This window comes from Eschrichtius robustus, chromosome 5 (genome assembly GCF_028021215.1).
Source record: "Eschrichtius robustus isolate mEscRob2 chromosome 5, mEscRob2.pri, whole genome shotgun sequence".
Taxonomy (NCBI): domain Eukaryota; kingdom Metazoa; phylum Chordata; class Mammalia; order Artiodactyla; family Eschrichtiidae; genus Eschrichtius; species Eschrichtius robustus.
In genome coordinates, this window is record NC_090828.1 from 145,615,087 (window position 1) to 145,620,667 (window position 5,581).

Consider the following 5,581-nt stretch of genomic DNA (forward strand, 5'->3'; position numbering starts at 1 on the left):
CAGAGGCGCAGGCTCAGTAGTGGTGGCTCACGGGCCCAGTTGCTCCGCGGCCTGTGGGATCCTCCCAGACCAGGGCTCGAACCCGTGTACCCTGCGTTGGCAGGCAGATTCTCAACCACTGCGCCACTAGGGAAGCCCCTGTTCTGCTTTATTTTAAAGGAGGTACCCTTTTCAGGACTCCTAGGCCCCTCGGGTGTGCATCCTTTTCCCTCCAAGATCAGTGAGTACCTCCAGACCCCTGTGGGCCTGCTGAGCAACATCTAGGCCCAAAGTTCGGTCCCTCGGATGCCTTCTGTGTATTCCGAGTGATGGGCAACACAGTGCTCGTTCCTTAAGGAGAGCTACATTTCCAGAGCACTGGAACAGCCTCAGGACCACATTTCTAGCCAGTGCGACGTGCCATGGAAGTGTTCGTCATGGCCCCCGTCTGAGCTGCCCTGAGAAAGCACTGTGCTTGCAATTATTCAGGGACCTCGTACGTGAAGTCACTCTGCTCGAGGAGAAAGTCAGCATCCTTCCATGTTCCGTCACTAACGGAACATTCATCGAGAACACTTGCCTCAAGGTAAGGCCCTGAATTGCCTTGCAGAAGCATAGGCGTGCAGCAGTTTCCTTGAGGCCGCAGCCGCTGCTCTGCATTTTTTTGACGGCAGGACGCTTTTCAGGACACCTAGGAGCCTCGCGTGGGCACCCTTTTCCCTGCAAGAACACTCAGTCACCCCCAGAGCCCCCTGGGCCTGCTAAGCAACATCCAGTCCTGTAGCCCTTCGGAGCCACTCGGTGTTTGCCGAGTGTAGGGCAACCCACTGTACTCTTTCTTGGGACAGCTTGATATCCCCTGCACTCCCGCAGGTTCACGTACCCCCTTCTAGCACGTCTAAATGCCATGGAAGTCTAACTCATTGCCCTAGTCTGATCTGCACTGAGCAAGACCCTCTGCTTGACATTCCATCTAGGACCTCCTGCCTGAAGTCACCCTGCCTCCAGGAGAAAGTCTGCTCGCTTTCCGACTGCAACTAAAGCCCAGTTCTTCGTGGAACACTGAAGGCTTTTGAAGAACCACAGGCCCGGAGGCCTAGCTAGGGCGTTCCTTGGTTGAGGCAGTTCGCTAGATGCAGAGCACCCTGCTTCGAGGAGTTGATTCAGGGAAGGAACCACTGGGTAAGCTGTATCTCTTTTGACTTGTTAGAAACCACAGGGATGTATGCTGCGTGTGCCCATGGAAATGGGGGCCTGATGGAAGCAGCCTTGCTTTCCCATTTTGAAAGCTCCATTCATGCTTCCTTGAAGCTACCTGCAATTGACTGCTGTTGACAGGCCTTTAGCCACTGTAGGCATGGCTGTGGGAAGAAAATGAGTTTACTCTAGCTAAGCCGGGTGCTTCCATGGCCAGGGTGGAGCTCATCCTGCCATGCTCTAGAGCTAAAGGGAAACTCAACGTGAGTACTGGCCTCGAGGTAAGGCCCTGAGTAGCCGTGCAGAAAGGGAGTCGTGCAGCTGCTTCCATGATGTCTTAATCACTCTTCTGCTTTATTTTAGAGGAAGTACCCTTTTCAGGACTCCTAAGCCCCCTGGTTGGCACCCTTTTCCCTACAGATCACTGAGTACCCCCAGACCCCTCTATATTTGCTGAGCAACAGCCAGATCAGTTGGCCCTTCAGATGCCTTCTGTGTATGCCGAGCAAAGGGCAACATGCTACACTCTTACTTGAGAGAACTAGATTTCTTCAGCACTCCAACAGCTTTAGGAAAACGTTTCTACCCCATCTAACATGCCATGGAATTGTGCCTCATTGCCCTATTGTGAGCTCTACTGAAAAAGCACTCTGCTAAGCATTCCTTCTAGGACTTCCTACCTGAAGTCACCCTGCCTCCAAGGGAACGTCGGCTGGCGTTCCAACTGTGAGTAAAGCACATTTCTTCGTGTTACAGTGCAGGCTTTTGGAGCAAGCACAGGCCCAGAGGCCTAACTCAGGCATTCCTTAGTTGAGGCAGTTCGCTACACACAGAACACCCCGTGTAGAAATGCTGATTCAGGGAATTGCCCAGTGTGTAGCTCGTGTCTCTTTTCACTTGTTAGGAAGCACGTGTAAGTGTGCTGCGTGTCTGCCGGGAAATGGGGGCCTGACGGCAGAAGCCATCTCATCAGAGGTGTTGGGAGTGTGTAGAGGCCTTATATTCCTGTTGTGTGTCCTGCAGGCATCCCATGAAAGACCAGAATCTAGGTCAACTTGGGCAAGCCAGTTAAGTGAGCCTCAGTTTTCTTTATTTGTAAGGTGGGCACCACAGCTTCCCTCCCGTATGCATGGCGAAATCCTGGCAACAAACGTACACCATGTGGCCCCACTTTGAAATCTTTAAAGAGGTCTGCCAATAAAAGTGTCTGTAGGTTGTACCTTCCCTGCAATGCGACACCTGGTCCAAGGTGGAGAGGTTCAGGAGTGAGCAGTTTGCCGTTCACATGAATGGACAGAGCTCAGCCAGCGGCGTCCCTTCACTGAGATCCTGGCTGCCGAGGTCCACACTTTCCATGTATCCTGGCTAGTTTCAGATGGAGACTGAGAGGGAAAATAGGCAGGTGTAAGGATGCAGTCCTCAAATCTTTGGCTTCAAATAATCCATCCCAAACTGCTACCCGAGCCCCCCAGTATCAAAAAGGAAACATGTTATAGACCCAGAAAAATGTGTTTCCCAAAAGGCCTAGGTTTGCCCTCATAGTCATCAGTATCTAAAATAGAAGTAGCAGTACACTTAAAATCTTAAACTTCTATGTATTTAGGGACCAAAGGCATTTTCATCAGAAAGAAAAGGGATTTAATAATGAAACCACAGAGAGATAAATTGTTTTCAAGCCCCTGATAAGAGAGGGGAGAAATGTCAACCTCATGGGAGTTGCAGGATCAGTAGTTAGGATTTTTGGATGCCAACTCTGGGGGAGAAGAGACTCCAGCCTGTACCCTCCCCGCCCACCCTCCGCGGTATGCCTGGTTAGGGGGTGAGTCCTGCAGGCGCGGTGGCCCCTGGGCTGGCCGGAGCGGCAGGATGAGTGCAGGGGTCCCTGAACAGAACAGTTTATCCTCCCTCCCCAGAGACACGTGGCAATGTCTGGAGGGTGGGCTAGCGGCAGGTGGCCAGGGACGCTGTTAAACACACTGCAATGCCCAGGACAAAGCCCACCACAGGGAGCGATTCAGCCCAGAATGTCAGCAGTGCTGAGGGTGAGAAACCTATGCACGTGGCAATGCTGGCCTCCAGGAGGAGCTCAGGAGACAGCCCAACCCCCTTCCTGCCCACAAGGGGGCGATGGTCCTCTCCTGTAGCTTGCTCCAATTTAAGGGCCTTTTGCTGTCCGCTGCTGGTGCGTGACCCGGCGCCCTGGCTTTAGGGGTCGGGGCCTGAGGGCCTCGTTAGCTCCCCGAATTCTGTGCACTCAGAGTGCGCTTCGCCCCCACGCTCCCCGCTGTTGTAGAGCAGGGTCTGCAAAGCCAGGAGGGGGGATTGCTGGATTTGGCGCTAGCAGGCGTGGTCTTGGCGTCACTGGTAATGCGCAGGGTGGTATCTGGGGTAGAAAGAGACGAATCAGGCCGATTAGCAGCGAGGTGGCGGCTGCTGTGCGGAGCGCCCCTGAGTCGCGAGGCTCCGGGACCCGCTGGTCAGCAGCAGAGGCGTGACGACGACACAGCCTCACACCGTGCCCCGCGGCCTGGGCCTTTCGGAGCTGCCCTCTTCAGAGGGCTCTCCCAGGCGCAGACCACCCCATCCCCAAGCCCCAGCACGCTGGCCACTCCGCACTGGACATCGAGGGCTAGTGCGGGGTGTGGTGTCCACGCCAGACTGACGTCCAGGTCAGAGGGGCTCAGCCTGAGGCTGAAAGGAGATGGATGGGTCAGTAGGTTAGTGGCGGTGTCTCTTGGGAGGGAATCACAGGGAATTTTTACTTCTCAGTTATCTTCTGCATTTTAAAAACTTCTGCCATGCGTATGCATTTCTGTAACCAAAACCTTATTAGAGTGGAAGCTTAGCGAGGCAGCTTTGCAAAAGGACCCTGCCTGACTCTTGACCCGCCTGTGTGCCTAAATGCGCATGCAGCTGGGGCTTGGTCAGCAGTGGTGACCTCCTGAAGCTATTTACAACCTGTAAGCGGTGTGTGCTCCTCCACGGGATATCTCAGTTCTCTGACTCTCAGGTTCTTCTTCTGTGGAGAAAAAGGGTAGATATGTTCTACAAATGTCCACAGTTCCCCATGAAGAATGTACCTCTGGGCATGAACATGTGCTGGAGTGGCATGATGCTGGGGTCTGCCCCTCGCAGCTCAATCTCAAAGACTCCAAGCAGAGCTGCCTATTTTATATTTTTCTTCCCTTCAGAAGACATTGGCTGGCACTTGGCCTTGGTCCAGGGTGTACGCCTTCTTCAACCTGTTGACTGCAGAGTCCTCACATTGCTTTGGGCTCGGTCCAAGTCTGTGCTTGAGTGGAGGACGGGGCTTTGAGAGGGTCCACACGCCCCTCCTTCCCAGCCACGCACCTTCTTTTCCTTGCCAAGCTCTCCCTTCTCCTACTGTGCCAACGAAGCAGCTGCTTCAACCTGTTCTGTAACCTGGGCTCTCCCATCTGTCTTCAGTTTTTCCCGTGCTCATAGCTGGTTAGAAACCTGCCGGGGGGTGTTTTTCAGACGAACTTGAGTAACTTGCCCTCGTAGATTAGTTAAGAGCCTGTAGGTGTCGAAGGGATTTGTGGAAAAGACCCAGCAGAGTCTGCGAGAACCCGAGGCGGCTGTGGCTGGAGCCAGGTGAGCCACAGGTTAGGGGCGTCTGGGCCTCATCCTGTGTGAGGGTGGATGCGCTACTGCTGTCCTCTGCCTCGGGCCCTCATCTGTGAAATGGGGGAACAGTGAGGACTGCCCTCGCGAGGTCGTCATGAGGCTTAATGTGTGAACGCACCGACCACTCAGAGCAGCCCTCACCGCAGGGAGCAGTGTGTGTGTGTGTGTGTGTGTGTGTGTGTGTGTGTGTGTGTCATTGTAGCCTCCGGGCTTCGCTTTTCTCCACCAGCTCCTTCTTCACGGGGAAGCAAGGAGAGGCATGGGAGGGAGGGAGGGAGAAGACTAGAAAAAGGAGGCAGAGGGAGGTCCCTGGGGAAGGGTTTCTGCCACTCATGCATGGGTGGCCTGGGGTCCAAATTTGGGGTTTTACACCAGGGCGTGTGAGCAAGGGGCGGCGGCCAGGGGCAGAGCATTTGCAGACCGCGCGTAGGTCTGGACAGCGCAGGAAGACGCCAAGGCTCTGCCTCCTCCCAGCTGTCAAGGCCCGAGGCAACAGGTTACCCCTTCTGAGTCCCTGAGAAATTGGGAGGTGCTAGTCCAAGGGCACAAAGTTTCAGTTATGCCAGATGAAAACAAGTTCTGGAGCTCTGCTGTATAATATGGTGCCTGTAGTTAACAATACTGTATTGTGTGCTTAAAATTTACTGAGGATGGCTCCTATCTTAAGTGTTCTTACCATACACACAAAGAATGATGATAATAGGAATAATCATAAATAAAGGAATGAATAGGTCGGGAGGACACCTTTGGAGTGACA